Source organism: Mytilus galloprovincialis, chromosome 2 (assembly GCF_965363235.1).
Source record: "Mytilus galloprovincialis chromosome 2, xbMytGall1.hap1.1, whole genome shotgun sequence".
Classification (NCBI taxonomy): domain Eukaryota; kingdom Metazoa; phylum Mollusca; class Bivalvia; order Mytilida; family Mytilidae; genus Mytilus; species Mytilus galloprovincialis.
The window spans coordinates 14,592,855-14,612,811 of record NC_134839.1 but is presented as its reverse complement, the minus strand read 5'-3'; the positions used below and the strand labels follow the sequence as shown (position 1 = coordinate 14,612,811).

The following is a 19,957-nucleotide window of genomic DNA, read 5'->3' as shown; positions in this document are numbered from 1 at the left end:
ACTAAATATTGGATTACAAAATAGTAATAAAAAAAAATATTGATCATATTGGGACTATTTCTTCTAACAAAATACAGATGTAAAAACCAATTTACGTACCACAAGTTTCCGCGCTGACAAGCAATATTTAAATTACTACCTTTTATATGCACAGTTATTTGCAATTGATTGTGTGCTTGGGCAACTGGTTCTGCATACAATGAACAACATATGGATTCTGCGTAAAGTTTATTATGAACTGAATTCGATGAAACATATTTTTCATAGAATGCAGACGTAAGTTTCTGGATTGGAATAAAACGTGTTTTCTTTGTAAACAGTCAGTGCGATTGTGACATTGCAGTTTTTCTCCAAATCATTACAAAACTTTAATGCGGTTGTAAATCTGCAGTATACCTTGATGTTGTCAGTCAGACAAATTACCTCAATATATAATCTGCCAAGCGTCACTCACTTACATAGCCCAGTATGCAACATAACAGAACTTTTATGACCATTGTCAATTGTTTTAATGTTTAACACTACGTAAAGCTGAGTGTTCTTCAAACAATCTTAAATATTGTTACCAAACCATGCAAACAGGCGTTTTGATCAGATGATAATAGATTAGTATTAATAAAGGAACGTTTTTAAAAGTGTATGTTATAAAATTGAAAATGGAATTGAGGAATATGTCAAAGATACAACAACCCGACCAAAGAGCCGACAACAGCTGAATGCCACCAATAGGTCTTCAACGCATATTAATCGTTAATAATATACACTAGTAGACTGAACCTGTAAGGCAATCTCATCGGATTTTGTCTAATGCTTAGTTCGTTTCTGTGTGTGTTACATTTTAATGTTGTGTCGTCATTCTTCTTTTATATATAATGCGTTTCCCCCGGTTTTGGTTTGTGACCCGGATTTCTTTTTTTTTCTATCGATTTATGAGTTTTGAAAATCGGTATACTACTGTTGCCGTTGTTTGATATTTAGCATTAAAAAGCTAATAGTCCGTAGATTTTGTTCTGTTGAATTTAAATTGATTGTGTACCAACTCACAGTTACTGTCTGATTATATTACTATGAGTGGAGGTTTCCACTGTGTATTAGCAGCTCAATAACCATATAAACTAGGTTATATAAAAATAAGATGTGATGTGATGGCACATTAGCCACGATTTTTAGTGTTTCTGGGAAAGGTAAATCCAGATAGAATTATTGATGCATCAACTTTATAAAATACTTTTTTAGTTTTGCATACGTTTTAAATAAATCTATGGCTATTTTCACCCCCGATTACAATTAATTTAGAACTGTATTTTGAAGTCTTACTAGATGATCACTTTTCTTTTTTAATTATTATTGCTATATACAGGTATACCTATCATTTACATATCACTTATCTTTCCTTTTTGGGTATCTTGATGACGAAAGTTCGTCGAACATTCCACTTTAATCTCCAAATAGATGCGGGTAATACAGAAGGGATATCTCGCAAGTCGATGATAAACCTCATTGTTGTGGGTATTTGGTGTCTAGCGGATGTTTGTCTCTTATTTTGAGCAACACGAACTCCACTCAATGTGAGAATTTCGTGCTAGCAAAACGTAGGGACTTGGCTTTCAAAAATTTAGTTTTTGAGCGTTTCTGGTGAAGGTTATTCCAGAAAAGCACTTCGTAAGAATGCAATTTCTTCTTCTTCCAAATACGGGAGTAGACTCCTAGGTAGGAGTGTAAAACTTCCTGGAACTTGTGTGCTATGTAAAAATGGATTTAATTTAAAATATATGACAAAGAAAAATCGTTAACAATAACATATATACATTATGTACAGTGGCTTTGAAGTTTAATAAGTCGTTGTGGGTCCTTCAAATGTTAGAGTGGATATGCCACTTTGAAGGATTCCAGGGTGTCAGACATACCTATTGCTTCAGGTAGTGAGTTCCAGTCCGAAATAGTGCGAGGATAAAATGAAAATTTATAGAAATCTTTATTTGTTGATATTTGCCTAAATTTATGTTCCCCCCTAGTACGTCTATCAGATATTGTTAAATTGTCTTTAGGAACTTCAACTAACCCCCAATTTATTTTATACAGCATAGTTAATCTAGCTTTTTTCCTTCTTATTTCTAAATTTTCCCATTCCAATGATTTAATTAAATTTGAAACTGCTCCAGGTGATCTGTCTTTATAATCATTGAAGACAAACCTGGCTGCCTTACGCTGTACCTGCTCAACCTAGGTGATGTGTTGCTTTTTGTACGGATCCCCGACAGGGGAAAAGTGTATGTTATAAAATTGATATTGCATGATTGCAACAATAACGTATTGTTTTCATTTTGAGGTTCACTTGATTTGTTTGTAACTAGCACGTGTGATCTTACCTGGTGCTTTTTATTGTTCTGTTTGGAATATTTTCTTTTCTTTTCAAGTTACAGTATTTTGAATGGCAAGTACTATCAAAAAAATATAAGAAACCCAATTACTTTCATTTACATGAAACCAAAATAGTTATTTATACCACATCTTTTTATATTAAACAGATCAAAACTGAATGTAAATATCAAATTTTATTTGTATTCGCTTTAGTTATGTATGTTTCGACTGTTGGAGAAAAAAAACGCTAAAAAAAATCACAAACACGCACATTGGAAACACAGGAACGAATTTGTCTTGTTTTTCTCATCTATGGAGTAATGTGAAAAATGGAGAAGTAATTTTTTGAGAAATTTCTATTAAATCAATTCTGTATTGCCATCCATTAAAGTCAATTATACTAGTGTGTAGACATATTGCTATTGCATGATTGCAACCATTTAATATTTGAAGTGAACAGATAAGCAAATACCGTATGCCATTAAATGCCATTTACACAATAAAATACAGTTTAGAGACTAATTTGCTTTAAGTACGTCCTGTGAAATTCAGACTATAAAGGAATCTTTCGTCATAGACAAACGATTTCTTACCGCAACTGTTTATGTCTTAACATAATAGTCCAGTCAAACTATGATTTAACCTCAAACTAATTGTTTTAGTTCTAATCTATAGTATTATGCCCTTTATATACACAGAAAAAAGTCCCATCAAATCTAACTTGAGGAAAACTAAAAATCAGCATTTTTAATTTCCTATGGAAATGAACATTGGAAGGGGAGATAAATCTTGCAAAAATGAGTCTTTTTTATCAGTTTTTGGTTGTTTTTCTTGAAATTTATGTAAAGTATGATACTTTGACTAGATTATATAATCTTCAGCTCATGAAATTTACAAATCTGAAGTGTTATGAGTAGTTTTACTTTTTTCGTGCATTTTTCATTAAGGAAATTTCAAATTTGAAGCTTTGTAACCATTTTGAAAACATCATTTGAAAATTTTGTATTGTTTTTATCTATATAATATATTATATTTTTTCAGCAACTTACTTATCTAAACCACAAAAAGAAGAATACATGCTTAATTATGTTTATTAAATTTAAGATTATTTACCTTGACATGTTGAAAAATTCAATAAATGGTCAACTAATGAATTACGAAATCTAGATTATAGCTTAATAAAATATATGAAAACACCTTTACAGTTGTTTATTTTACTCTATAAAGACCGCTAAAAAATGAAGAATCAATACATTCTGAAGAATAGAAGCGGTGAAGTTATAATTTTGTATCAATTTTTATTGATATTTCTGCCTTTTTTGCAAGAGTTATTTCCCTTTTCAATGCAAATCTCCGAAGGAATTATAAATGTAGATTTTTTAAATCTGCCTCAAGTTAGATTTTATGGGACTTTTTTCTGTGTATATTTTGGGGTATAATGCTAAAGATTATAACTTTAAAATCTTCTGTTGCAATTACTTTCGGGTTAGAGTCAAATTTATGCTAGATTGACTGGATAAGAACTTGTGAAAATATGTCGTCTGTTATCTTTCTACAGTACGAAAAAATCAGTTTTAACATCTCTAAATGAATATTTTTTTCTTCTAAAAATTGATATTTGAATAGATAAAGTTATCATAGATACCAGAATTAAATTTTGTATTTACGCAAAACGCGCATTTCGTCTACAAAAGACTCATCAGTGACGCTCGAATCCAAAAAAGTTTAAAAGGCCAAATTAAGTACGAAGTTGGAGAGATTTATACCTTGAATTTTTAGCATGATACCCCTTCAAATTTTATCATAACAATATCATTAATAAGATTTATTAGACTTTCCTTCACATTTATTATTTTGCACTTCTAATCATCTATATAATATCTTCTCATTAACACTTTTTTTCTAAAAATCTCATCACTTCTGATCATCTACATTATATCTTATCATTAACACTTTTTTCTAAAAATCTCATATTAATTAATTTTCTAACTATGATACAATTCTTAGTTACATCATACCAATACCAATACTATGAGATTTATCAGTCGTTCCTTCACATTTATTATTTTCTTGATTTTTTTGCACTTCTAATCATAAAAATGTTGCGCTATCGAAACAATAGGCAAGGAAATGACCCACATCACTAATATTGATAATAGCTCAATCAAAAGTAATCACCGTTACTAATACAGAAATAACGATATAAACATTGATATTCTGTAAGATGGGAAAATAATTATAAAGTCAACAGGACACGGAAATAGGCATAATTCAACCGCTGACACACTCACATTAATTATTTGTCTGTTATCTAGAAAGCTTCATAGACTTACAAATATTTATTGAATCTCAAGCCGAAGATAAGCCAAAACATCTTTGAACATGATTTGAAAATAACTGCTTTTCCTATTTCAGCATTATTTTTTTTTATCTCTCGCAGATTTGTTGGAAAAGTTTTAATTAATTTTAGCTTGCCAAAGCTTGTTTTATCACTTTTTCAATAGGAAAATATTTGTTAATCGAGGTGAATGCTCTACATGGCTACAACATAGTTCAACAAATGTCATTTTGTTATAATTAGCTCTGACACAATGTACTACTCGTGCCTAAAGAAAGAAAGAGGCCTGAATATGAATAATAAAATAAAAAAAAAAGAAAGGACTATTAAAAAATGTACAAACAAGTATAATTTGATACGAATTAATACATTGATCATTTGTTCGGTGCAAATAAAACGTAAAATCACAAAAATACAAGTACTCAACTCCAAGGAAAATTCAAAACGGAAAGTCCCTATTCAAATGGCAAAATCAAAAGCTCAAACATATCAAACGAATGGATAACAATAGTTTGCTTTATCTTCCGGTAGCAATGGAAACAAATATGATAAGACTGATTTTTAACGATAATCAATGGTCCTTGTTTAAAGCTGGATGCATCTTTTTTGTAATTTTTTTTTTTTATGTTTAAGAGATGTTCGAAGAACATTTTGTTTAAAGCTCGGATGTGCACAAGATCAACACTTTTATAAATGTAAAAGCATTGGTTTCATATAAAAAGTAAAATCACAAAAATACTGAATTCCGAGGAAAATCCAAAACGAAAAGTCCCTAAATAATTGTACTTTTATTCTTCAACCATGAAATAACGAGTCAATTCAAACTTTTCGGTTGTTTTCTAATACATTATTGTGAAGTTGTCATGGAAGGCACATGCTGTCATAAATGTTGCTATTTATGAGAACATCTCGTGAGTGTTGTCAGCCAATGAAAAGTACGAACTCTTAGTCTTATGAAACATGCATGTAATATTATTATATAATGTTGTTAATCATTAATGGGATCATTTATCATGATGAACTTGGTTATTAGCACAACACAAACTTAACATCGAACTACTTGATCGATGATCTACGAGATAGGTAACTCATTCATTCGAATCACATTATTTACAGCTTATATTTGGGTTTATCTGCAATTCATTCATTTTCCTTTTGATCCTCATATTTTTCTTGGGTCGCGGACAGAACATGATACTCGATAATATTAGGCAATGACGTCAATTAACGATCAAGAAAATGTATATTATGGATACCCATCCGCATTAATTCATTATTGAAATGAACACCGCTTCATTCATAAAAACGAATTATCGTTTCATATTTTCGCTTGATATTCATGCCAATTAAGTCAGTATAAAAAAAACAATGAAAAAAAATCTAATATGTATTCGTTAATGTTGTTGATTAATGCTTCAAAATCTCCACCACTTCAAATTAAATATAAAGTAAAATCACAAAATATTGAACTCCGAGGAAAATTCAAAACGAAAAGTCCTAATAAAGAGGCGAAATCAAAATTTCAAATACGAATGGACACCAACTTGACCCGAACAAGTTTCAATTTGAATCAAGAATAAAAGTTCAGATAAACATGAAACTTTTAAGATCTGCGATCCTAATATATATTTGACAAATTAGGGATTTAATCAAGTAATCTCGATTCATTGAGCATGAAAAGTTACCACAAATATTTGGTTAAAACAAAATCAGCATAAAGTTGTGGTCACATCAGCTTGAAACTTTGCGGTCATGTTCAGGATGCATTGTTTATTGCGTAACCAAAGTTTATTCTTTTTCAATCCAGGAATTCCTGACATATTTCATACTGAATTGAACATCTATTTGATGTAAACAAAAACTGAAATAGTTCTTCACTTGAACTCTTGTTAAAAAAAACTAGATAGTTTTCTCATTGGAAGTCAAAACAATCTCTTTATCATCATACTGACCACTCTAACATGCTTTTTGAAACATTATTTTAATCAAAGCAAAGTAATTTTCTTCGTATTGCACCTTGTGCCGAGGGTATGAATTAACTTGGATTCGCCGTTTAATGGACACAGATGATAAAGTATTTTTGTTTTAATGATCATGCTTACAGATGTATGATAATAGGTTCATTATTGATATTAATTATACAAGACAGGCAGTGAGTTGTACTACAGGTAGGAAAGTTATTAATAATGATATCAGTCGGTAGTTACTACTTTTCCCCATTAATCTATCTTTGATGAACTAACTTTGACTTATCTCAAACTGGTATTTCCTCTCAGGATATTTTATTTGACAACGCAAAAAGATAGCAAGATAATAATGTTTTATAAACCATTCATCATTTCCCCTGAAAGCTTGTATTGGCAGGCATTGAACGCTCTGATAAGAACGATTTTCTTTTTTTAAATCTTTAATGACTTTGGATAACACAAAAGTTGTCGTGATTTTTGTGTCTTTGACATTTAATTGGTTTTTATATGCATGCTTTTTCTGAAATATTTCGATATGAAACGCAAAAGAGAACTCTTAACATATTTTTAGATTGAGGAATGCCTGATATCTTTTAATTAAAGCATAAAATACAAATCGATTGAAACAGTAAGGACAATCAAAATCTTGAATTATTTGTTGCAATATATTAAACAAATAGTGTTTTTGTACAATATAGTAGATTTGGCATAAGAATTATAAAATGTCATTCAAATTCGACACCACTTGTTTGATTGTACATTAAGTTTCTATCTATATTTCAAGTTCAACGTCTAAGGGTGCATATGTACATGTATGTGCGAAAGTAACCTTCATATGCATGCTTATTACCAAAATAAGTGTTGACGGTAAAAATTAATTCAAAAAGGCGTATTTTATTGTTGTTTTTGGGTATGTTCCATTGGATAATTAAAGTTCCTTGAATTAAGTGCTGGAATATTTTCAATGCAGCCATTTTAAAAGTGTGAAGTTTAAATACAGGTAGATCATTAAGTAATGGAAACCATGTACACTTTCAAGTTACCCAGTTCTGATGTGTACGTTTCTGCTGTATTCAGGATGCAAATATTTTCGGATTTTTTTAAAAAGTCCTTGAAAAAAAACTCTTGCAAAATAGACATTTCTTTCTCTTTAATAGATTTCATGTTATTACTTCAAGACAAAACTTCACTATAGTACATTAAAATTAACTAACCCCTAATGACTAACAAACTATAGCTTTCAAGTATAAATCATGTAAATAAAAGATTGAATATCATGCATGCAATAAAATATGGCATGCACCGCTGTCATTTCTTAAGACTTCTGGTTTTGGAAGTTATTATGTACAAGGCTGTTCCTTATTATTACCATACTTTTAAAATCAATATTCAACGAATAAAATGCAACGCTGATGTAATCATTTGACTGTTGGATCATAACTATAATTTTACAACGTAAATCAGCGGTAACACTGTCAAACATTTCCTGTAATTCCTATTATTATGTTGTTTTTTTTTATATCGTTAGCATCAATATCAATATGTTTCCTTTAGATTTACCAAATAAACATGGCATATTAGTATTACCTTTTTTCAAGGGATTGTCTTAATATAATAATATGTATGACTCCATTTTTTATTCTGCGGATATATCTTCTGAAAAGTTAGGCTTGTAACAGTTCAGTTTTAACTTTTGCACACAGTCATTTGGCAATGCATGTGGTTGGTTTTATCTGTTATGTTTAGAAAATTTCTCCGTTCGATATTCTTCATAAAGTTATAAGAAAAAACATAGATTTGTTACATTTCGTTTTGATTTACAGGGGAAAAAATTGAAAACGATCACATACTCTACATTTTCATTTGCCTAGTTCGTGTTTGGTATATCGATAGTGAAGTTCCAAGCAATGCATTGATGGAAAAGGTAGAAGTAATAGACCAGGTAGAGAATTCATAGAGAATCGAGGTAATGAATGGTTTAGAAAACTATTTTCGTTCACAATTGTTTGTAAAATGTTACCATATCGAGGTTAACAATTATACGGTATGCCTTTTGTTTATTGTTGAAGGCCTCATAGGTACTTTAGTTTTCTTTATTTTGACTCTAATTGATAGTTGTCTCATTTGCAATCACGCCTCATTTCCATGTTTGTTTTTAATTTATTCTGGTGATCCAACGATTGTTTAAAGTCACCCATTGAACATATCGAATGAATATTTGTAGAGTCTCATTAGGCGAAGAAATATCAAACACTAAGCTGTTTTCAATACTAATAACTCTCTGACTTGACTTGCATATATAGTGGTGCTTCGGTTGGAGACAACAGCGGGTCTAATATCATAGGTACCGTAATATTAGGAGTTCGAAACGTGTATCAATGCACCAACAGCGTAAAGCAGTACAAGATGAGAAAAAAATCATCAAAGATAATCATCTCGTTATTTGGAACGCCAGATGCGCGCTTACCCTACATTAATTTCAAAGTAGAACTCAAATCAAAACAGTTAAAAGAGAAACGTTTATTTAACCTCGCTTTGCAAGTTTAAAGTTACCGAAATGCTAAAACGAAATCATCTTGAAACATCAAATAATAATGCAAACTTATCTACCATAGTTCTGTTCTGTTAAAGCTCTATTGTATATTTTTGATTTTAGCATTTTATTCTTCTTTGACTGTTGTAATTAATAAAAAAAAATCAACGGCTTTGTTTTTCATGAGTTATACATTCTTCCAGGTCATTAGTTCCTGTCGGAACTTAATCGAAGGTGTGTGTCGGTCATTTATTCTAATGTCAGCTGCTGGTTCCTGCCTATTTGTCTTAATTAAAATGAAATCCTGGTAACTTTATCAGGTCTGCATACGTAGGTAGTCTACGGAAATATACGACCGGAAGATGATCCCTTGAAAAAAATTAATACTAATTTACACTGTGTACAAAGTAAATCAATGGGGAGCATACAGACATTCATGCTAACAATATAATATATATACAGGATAACATGTCTAGGAATCGTCGGAAGTGTTTGACAGTGGGACCTCTGATTTACATTGTGAAATAATAGTTAATATACAAACAACGATCTAAAACCTGTCAATTTGATGTGTTTAACTTTCTTTCGTATTGTGTTGTCACTCTTTAAATAAAAATGTCATTCCATTCAAAATGTAAAGTAGAGATTAAACGAGTTAGTTTAGAGCTTTTCATTTTGACGGAGTGACCTTGACGTTTGAAATTTTTAACTGTCACTATGAAAAAAAAATAACTTTTAATCATTTTTGAAATGCTTTGTACGACGTGACTATATGTCCAATTTGTTAACCAATATAAAGCAAACTAACTCTTTAGTGAAAAAACGAAGGTTTTTTTGATTATTTCGCCTTTTTTTATTTTTTATCAAATATTTTTCTTTTGTCTGTTCGCTCTTTTTCTCCCCATTGTATTGTATGTTTTATTCAATATATTATTTTTAATTCTCTCATAGGTATCTGGTTCCTGATATTGAATTTCCCTTTTCATATATATATTATATGACTATGTGCAAGTGTGCACAGAAAGCTTTATAAGTCAATAAAAAGAAAGATATTTAGTTTGTATATCTTTAAATTTTAGCATTGCTATAAAGGTACACTAGGTGCTGAAAACTTCTACTACGCTTATCGAATTTATATACCTTTGTACCTCTTCACTTTATTGGATATTAACTATCAGAAATGAACTATGAAACTTGTTGTACCCAGTCAACTGGTTTATGCATCTTGATTGGTAGATGTACTTTTATGCTTGATTAGTCGTGAAAGTTTTAATTGCTTTTAGCTTAGACTGATTTAATTCGTCAAAATGAACGGTGATAATATTAAAAGGCAAATATATCCTCTATTTCTGTTATATGAGATATGTGTCTATGTAAAACATCAAATAATAAATTTATTCCACAAAAAATAAAATTGTTTCTTATAGAAATAAAATTTAAAAAAAAAATTTAAAGTTTCAGGGGAAAAAAGACTGTCATAAGTTCTTTGTTGATTTGATAACTATACCGTTTCAACTTCACTAATAATAAACGCAGGTCTTGAAGTATATATTCAAGGTACTGACGTTGTTATTATCTAAATAACATCATGTATTTGTCTTTGTAAATAATTCATTTTACTGTTTAATATACTTTTGGTAATATCTTTTTAACGTTGCTCGTAATTGTACATCCCGTTATATGCCTGACTTTTTTTTTCTTTTTAACAAATTTGCTTGTGTTTATATTGATTCAGTATAAAACGCAAGGTTGACTGCTGTACCTCCATTTTTGACAATTTTACCTTTTTGTCAAACATCAATGTCAATATAATGGATTTTTTTCGCGACTGTCATTCAAGTGGATGTTTAGCTAGATATATAAAAAAGTTTATTTCACCGTTTTCTACATAAAAATATGCCTGTACAAAGTCAGGAATATAACAGTTATTATTTATTTGTTTGATGTGGTTGAGCTTTTAATTTTGCCATTTGCTATGGAACTTTCCGTTTAGAAATTTCCTCCGTGTTCAGTATTTTTGTTATTTCGCTTTTTGTTACAAAATGTAAATAAACTTACACAGTTTGAGAACAATTTAAAAAAAAATGATCTTATATTTAGAACTGAAAGTTCGTATGCAAATGGTTGGTCGAAAGCTTTCTATTAGGAGACAATTTCACAGCAAACCGGGTTTTCATCATTTTTCATGTAACCATTGTTAAATTTGAGGACAGAATATACGGGGGAAACTGATGTATTCAACACTATATACATTGTCCTGCGATGTTCTATGTCTATTTTAAATATATAAAGATATGTATATATCCTGAATGGAAAAAATAAAAACAGTAATAGATAACTTTACCCCTATTTATTCATCTATAAAACATATCTGAATTTGATGAGCATTAGTTAAATGGTTCATTGCATGTAAAAAGGTTGCAATCTCTCAACAGGAACCATACATCTTAAAAACGGCAAATGTAAAAATTGTCGATATCAAATTTGACCTTCATTTTGTTTAAATCAACCAAATACTAAAATGCAAAAGCATTGGCGAACGGTTCATAAGGTATTGTTGGAGACACTATTGGCAGCTGCACTTCTCGTGTCGTAATTCATTCTTTTAATGATTAGTTCATCTTCGGAAATCCCGAATAAAATATCTGAGAGATTTGTTGTGTTTTGATACTGCATAGGGTATTTGTTCTGAATTCATACCACTCTTTATTAACATTTTTTACAGGAAGAAAATTTTGTCATCTTTTCACTCGCACAAAATTAAATAGTAAAGTACTATTTATTTTAAAAATTGCATGCTCTTATTTTACCACAGTGTATTGTTATATACTGTAATTCGGAAAAGGGATTGACAAAATAAATCCTGAATTAATCCTTCGTTTAACTATATACAAAACCGGAACGAATTGAAATCAAATATCACATTCTTTACTTTGTATAGGTATTTCCGAAGAATATGGTGGGTTAAACTTGGTTTTATAGCTAGCTAAACCTCCCTATTGTATGACAGTGGTGTGCAGTTATATTGCAACAATTTGATGAGCGACCCAACCCGACATAATTGATTAATATGACAATAATTGGAATCCAGCATCCATCGGAGCAGTCTTTATGAGTAGGAATTATGTGTATCTAATCCATTTCACTTACGTGGTCTGATCCATCGAAACAACTGCGTATAACTATTTTATTCTCTCCCTTTTATTGCAAATGCGAGTACCATAGTAGAACTATTATTCAGATATGTTGCAAATATTAAAATCTGTATTCAGCACAACTTCCATGTGTTCAAGGGAGAAGTTTGGTGTGATAAAAGTTCATACAAGACATAAGAATTACTTAAAACAAAATTGCATTGATTTGTTTCGTTCATTCATTTTGTTTTACAAGAAGCTTTTATTCAACTCGTTTTCTCAGTTCACTTTCTAAGATGTTAAGTTTTAATTTTACAGAAGTTTTACAGCATAAATGGCAACATCAAATATAATTGACCTACTACTGTTACCTAACAGATAGTAAACCAATAGCCTTGGTTCATATTGTTGATTCTAGTAAATGTTTAATCGGATAGAATTGTTCGTCTTCATCTTTATCAAGCGTATAACTCTTGTAAAATATTTATCAACACTCAAGATTTTATTTTCCATTTTTGCCGGAATGAATATTTAAAAAAAAAATCATCAAACAAACCAGGCTTATAGTAATGTAAGCCAGACCACCGTATCGTCTACAACATACTAATCAGTGACCTCAAAGAAAAACGACAGACGGTCAAAAAACTCTTCAATGCGAATAACTGTTTTGTTTCTTTTTTAAAATGACTTTCCTCGATATTGCGCTGTTTGGTTTACATCTTGAAATAATCTTTTAAATCACATCTTGTAAAGATTTGCATAAAATTATCTCCGCTAAATCGTGTCGTTTATATTGTAAGCCAATAAAATAAATATATACAAAAATCAAAGCAGCGCAGTGACAGGCCAAGAAACAAATGACAAAAGACCCATAACTACAGTGATGAAAGTCTCTGGTTCAATCCTAAATCGGGATGCTTGAAATTTCCATTCATTAGAAGGATGATTTTCACCCTCCTACACATATCTCTGGTACCCATAGTGGAGTTAAAACTTTGGGGCCTCTATTATCGAAGTGGATTCGGATTTTGACCAGAGATCAATCTTCCTCTTAAAATCATACAAGACTTACAAAGACCAGAGGCTCCTAACTGGGACAGGCGCAAAATTGCAGCTGGGTTAAAGATGTTTATGAGATCTCAACCCTCCCCCTATACCTAAGGCAAATGTAGAAAAGTAAACGCATAACAATACGCACATTAAATTCAGTTCAAGAGAAGTCCGAGTCCGATGTCAGAAGATGTAACAAAAGAAAATGAGTAAAATGACAATAATACATAAATAACAACAGACTACTAGCAGTTAACTGACATGCCAGCTCCAGACCTCAATTAAACTGATTGAAAGATTATGTCTTCATCATATGAATATCAGGCACATTTCCTAACGTTAGAGGTTTAGTATTATACTATCATAAGATAAAATTGTATTTTACAGATGAATTTAAAAGTATTTTCTATGACGTCACGTACATAACAACGTTATGGATTTTTGAAAAAAAAACAGCAAAAGTTAAGCAAGATGTTTTTTTTTTATTTATTTTGACAGACAAATACTAGATTCTGAGCCAAAACGAAGAATTTAAGCATTGTCTTTAATAACTTAATAATGTAAATTCAATTCATTGTCCTTATCATCGGTTTTTAATTGGCCTGAACGAGAGGGTAACATTAAAAAAAATTGTCACCCGCTCAGCCATGTGATAGAGTAAATTAACATCCTGGTATTAGCCAATCAAAATATGACAGTTTAACGTGAAGTATGATATTAAACAATGAAAACCAATAAGCGTCCGACATTTTGTTTTAAAGACGTATCTTAATACTCTACATCTTTTTAAAACGTTTTATTCATTTGGGTTTAGTGCACATGAACCTATAAAAACAATAAAATAACGATAAATATAATGAGCAATACAGTCCTGCCAATCAGTGTGTAACTGTCAAATCATAAAATCAAACCAGGCAAATTTGTACAAATTTACTACGGATCAGAAAATTACCATTCAATATAACTTCCTCTAAAACAGGTGCGAGCATAAGATTTCATATATCAATTAATAGCTAATTTTCAAGAAAACTCCTTTTAGATTATAACAGTTTGCATGATTATCTCAATTTAAACAGAAATAAATTACTAGTTTTCCGCTAAACATCAATTAGCATCACTTGGCATATTACAAATATTGCGAATGTGTTTTTTTTATTAACAAATAATTTGAAACATGATAGCTATAATGAACAACAGGATTGAACGTACAAAGTTAATTCCCTCAAATAAATATCTATTATTTTCAAAATTACTTTTTAACCATTTCATTTACCATTTTCTCGAGGCATTTTTTAAATAAAAAAAAAGTATTCAAAGTTCTAGTCAAGCTGCCAATTAATCGCACTTAGATATGATTTTTAAGGTTTTAGTAACACTCCCAATCGTATCCTTGTTTGTGACATGTTTTTGCTGCCGTATATCTTTGAAATGAAATAGATTTCTAACCTGTAAATTTACCTCTTTTTATTTATTTAAGGAATGACTGTAATATTTTTTTTGTCTATGAAGAAATTACGCGAGTTATTCAGTGTGCACCACATTTTTATGTTATTTCGAATAGGAAGAAAAAATAAAATAAGTTGATGACGTCATGGTCACATGACAAAATTATGTCTATGGGCTGATAAACAAAACGACGCCAGTCAATCAGAAGACACGTTACATCCAAAATTAAATTGTTCCCGAATGTGACAATTTGACTGAGTGTTAAATTTGCATGATGGGAAGAGACCCCCTCCCCCGTTTTTATAGGGTTGGTATTGCTGAGTCTTTCGTTTTCTATTGTGTTTTTTTATACTGGTCTTGGTCTTTTATCCGTTTTTTCTTTTTTTTTTTTGCAATGGCTTTTAGAGTTTGTCATCAATTATCAGTTTCAATATCCCTTTGGTATCTTTCGCCTCTCCTCTAGTTCTGTTCGCATGTTGTAGAAATTGTAAATTAGTTTTCAGATGCATTAGATCTACGTCAGAAACATGAACAAAATTATTAGATTTCACATAACCGTGTTTACTGCGTTATAATAATCAATTCTGTTTTGATTGATTCAAAGTTGATGCAATGTTGATAGGTTGTCTCTACGTTATCTTTGAAAACGATCAGATACTCTTCGTGTAGTTTTACTTCTTGTGCCAACTTATCAAATGTTTTAAAAAATCATGTCATAATGATTTCATGTTGATGCTTAAACATCAGATGTAAAATAAGATTTAGTAAACTAATTACTAGTAAATTTATAACTTCCATGTAATAAATGTTTACAAAAATATATGTGTGTATCAGGGGATATTTTAAGACTGGGTATCTATGATGCGTTTAGTTATTTTCATCCAGTTATCTAAAACGCTTTTATCTTTTGACTGTTACAGCAGAAATCGTGAATACAATTTCATCAAAGAAAATGTATATAGCATGTAAACAATTCGATTAAACTGTGAGCTCAACTGTTTTATTTGTATATGCACCTTAAAACCCCGTTCATTTATTTGTTGGTTATTTTTTTTTTTTTTTTGCCTAGTTTTAGTTGGATTTTTTTAATTGTACACTTGTACGTTTTAAAAAACATTAAACATAAGAATATCCAAATATAAAATTGTGAGATCGCCAAACTCTTGCTACCTTGAATTATGTGATATGATATTACCCTGTAAGATACTGATTTTAACCTTTTTCATCAGTATAAATGAACGCATTGGTATGAATAGAGAATCAACGTTGTACCATGGTACTACAGAATGGTATATCCACGGTGTGACTTTGTCTCATTATTTTTTAAACTTTTGAATGTGAGCGTTGCTAGTAAAGATAACTCTTGAAAGCTATTTATCTCATATGAACGGTTTTATTTGTGTTTATATGAGAGAAGAAAACAAACTTGGCAGCACAAAATGTGGTGTTCATCTTCTATCTTTAATAATTGAATTTGACACAAATGGTGATTGAAATAAATGAATGCGTTATTCTTTATGCTCCATAAAGCTTGGCTGTATGCTCCATTTATCTCGAGTAAAGAATAAATCCTAACCGATCAGGCTAAATCGGTCATTGTAGTAATAAGTGAAACCAACCATGAAGAGATGTGCACTTATAAGATGATATTGCATAATCACATAATACTCATGTTGCTTCCATATGAAGTGACCTTTAATGGGTTTGTCCAGTCAATTTTAACACAGAAAAGGCGATTTATAGGACATATGTTGAGGGTACCAATACATATCTACTCAATTTAGTTTTATTAAATAATGTACTTGAATGATCGTTCTGAAAATATAATGCTTCTGATGTCAAATAGTCTGTTTTTCTGTTTATTAAGATTGACTTAATCTTGCATCACTACAACGTTTATAAAATACAAAAAAAAATAGCATTTTAATTAAAACCGAGTATTTCCACTTCGTTATTTTGCATTAATATAAGACTTTCAAGCATGCTCTGTCCTGGATAATCGCTTGTTTATTTAATTCCATTTTGAAAGAGGAAGCTTAATAATTGTATAATTTTATTTTGACGTTTAATCGACGACCAACACGCGCAGCGAACTACTGTTAGTCCTTAGGCAACAGCTTTCTGAGAGAATTTTGTTGAAATAATTATTTTATTATGACACTGTTATGACAAGTAATTTATTACCCTGAATTTGTCAAGATAACATTTGAGTATTTTAATTTTGCTGTTAAGAAATCGTTATTATATTTAGAACGGAGGATAAAGTAAAATAAAAAAACAACAAACTCTAAGGAAAATTCATAACGGAAAATTTCCTATAAAAATGGCACAATCAAACGCTCAAACACATCAAACGAATGGAAAACCACTGTCATGTGCATGACGTGATACAGGCATTTCCTTATGTAAAAAGTGATGGATTTAACCTGATTTTAAAGCTACCTTAACTTCTATTTTTTCTTGCTTTTTCTAGCTGTTGTCCTCAGTCAATACATTTTAACTAATCAATGAAGTATATCTGGCTTTTAGTTACAAACAATGACTTAACAAGTGGATAGTACTTCATCAACGCATTATTAAGTTCGCAAGATAGTAGTCTTTATAAAAACACTAAATAAACCAAATATAAAAGACAAAATAATAAGTACATCAAAACTTTTGTAATACATCCAACTTATCTTATATTATCGGTCATATTCATTAAAATGATTTCAAAGAGCACCATCGCTCTAAAGACAATGTCTGAGACATCTGTGTTTTATGTCATAATAATTGCAACAAGTACGTTATCTAACATAGTAAAACAATCCCCTGATGGGCATATATAGTTCAGTGTTTAGCATAGCCTTTTTAAATATATATACCACTAATGTATCAGTGGCAAGCATAGACTACAGGAAGCCATATAGGAAACTTCTTTGAAGCTTTTAGCCTCAGGAATGTAGTTATATGTTGTTCCTGTCATGTAAATTGTCAATTACTACTGTACCATTATTCTATTATCTCTATTCGTATCTATAAGCAGAACTTACGTTAAGTTTTGTGATCCTTTTTACAAGAATGAAGATACTTGACAGTTATGCTATATATATATATATATACCAAATTCTTAGGAATTCCGTTTCACATAAAAAAAAAATAAGTGTCTTAGCCTACGTTATAATGTACCCAGTCAGAAATAAAATAGTCGTTCGTTCTGTTGGTTGGTAACGTTTGGTTTTGTCAGCTTTTGTGGACCTAAGTATTTTTATTAACCTTAGAGTTCGATATATTTTTTATTTTGTTGTCGTTCTCATTGTTCTGGTTTTATAAATACACATCTATTGTTTGATGTTATTTTTATTCTAAATATATCTTACCTTTAAGTTGGATAATACTCTAGTATTATTTTGAAAGAAATTATTGATGAAAGACAATGTATAACAAGTCGCCTTTCAAAAACACGTGAAATGATTTGAACGCGTAGACTGTTACATTAGTTGAAATAACCATAGTATAATGAATGTGCGAAGAAAAAAAATAGTACAAGACCAAAACAAGTATACCTCAGTACGTTAGTAATGGCATATACATTGTTTTATTGACATGTCAGAAAACGGCGCAATTAATTCCAAATTCTGTTATTTACATACCTAATGTATAGTTATTGTCCAGATTTGGTACTAGTAATTCATATAGTCTGAATCAATTGTATGAGGTCTTTAACGTTTGTAATTATCTTGAAAATCCGTTCAGTCTATGTTTAGACAACACGTATTAGCACATTTTGTGTAGTTGTTAATTACCTGTACATATCAGAAAAAGCTTAATACTACTGATTTATTTGCAAGAGAATTGGTTGAAAGGTATCGAATGTACCGCAGTGGAAACATCTGGATATTGACTGACAGTCAGACCATGACTGAATGATTTTTTTTTTAATTATGTTAAGATCAAAATGACCATTTAAGACTTAAAGCAGTAACACCACAAGATAATTATATATTTATTACCAAAATAATAGTTATATGAATAAAGTAAAATCACAAAAATACTGAACTCCGAGGAAAATTCAATCGGAAAGTCACTAATCACATGGCAAAATCAAATGACAAAACACGTCAAACATATGGACAACAATTGTCATGTTCCTGACTTGGTATATCATATATCATTATATATGATGTAGACAATAAAATGTTAGTTGATATCAGATGAGTTGATATCATTCGCTTTGGAAATATTCCGTTTTAGCTACTATTTTAGCAATTGCCTTACCCAAGCAAAGCCTTGAAAATAAATAAATCAGTTTAAACGAAGTCACACGATGAGTTTAAAAAAGATACAAAACCAAAAAACATCAATCTGGAACATGTGTACTATTATATCAATGACTCTACAGTATTCTTTCTCATTCAATATTCTTTGTGCCAGGGCATTCTTCGATGCCAACTATGGTAAAAATTGCAATATTATCATTTGTTATATATATCTTCAATACTAATGTGCATGTGTGTATTTGATTTTAATCGACAATTTAATGGTATGTTCTTCTCATTAACACTGAAGTTCTAGTGCATATTACATGCACAATTTAAGGAAGTGGGTCCCGTAAACAAATTACCTGTCTTTCACTGATGTTTCAAAATTATATCAGTGATGATATAACTATTAGTCAAAACAGAAATACATGTACAATTCGTGTACTTCGTAAGAAAACATGGCTTATACGCATAAACAACAATCGTAGTACTAATTTGTCGAAGGACATTTAGAAAAGTCCGTCCGTTCGGAAAAAATCTTGAGTTAAATTATTTTATGCATGTCAGCTCTGATCTAAGTTATAACTGATGAATTCTGGACCATTCACTAATTGCATTCATGGGACTATCAAATCCACCTGCAACAGTGGTCACGAACCAGTGGAAGAAAATCAAACAAGTTAAACGTAGTGTTTCGATGGGTGCATGTTCACACTATACGGACTTCATATACAGAAGTGTGCTCCTTACACAGAAACTGCTTCAACAAAGTTATGAGGAGGACAGATTAAAATTGACACTCCGTAAATTTTATGGACACCATCACGAATTAGTTGATCCATATGATGTGTCTTTGACCAAACTAGCTAAGGACATTTTTACCACAT

The 19,957-nt window shown here is 30.6% G+C and overlaps 1 protein-coding gene across 2 annotated transcripts in view; it reads right to left on the bottom strand.

Annotated features, from left to right (window-relative positions):
* LOC143062963 (secretin receptor-like) overlaps positions 1 to 19,957 on the bottom strand; it is a 73,015-nt gene that overhangs the window by 33,146 nt on the left and 19,912 nt on the right. The window contains exon 2 of one of the 2 annotated variants that reach the window (XM_076234833.1): positions 2,370 to 2,441. The exons of the other annotated variant lie outside the window; for it this stretch is intronic. The gene's annotated coding sequence lies outside the window, so the exon portion shown is untranslated. The remainder of the gene's footprint in view (positions 1 to 2,369; positions 2,442 to 19,957) is intronic. 2 annotated transcript variants of the gene reach the window in all.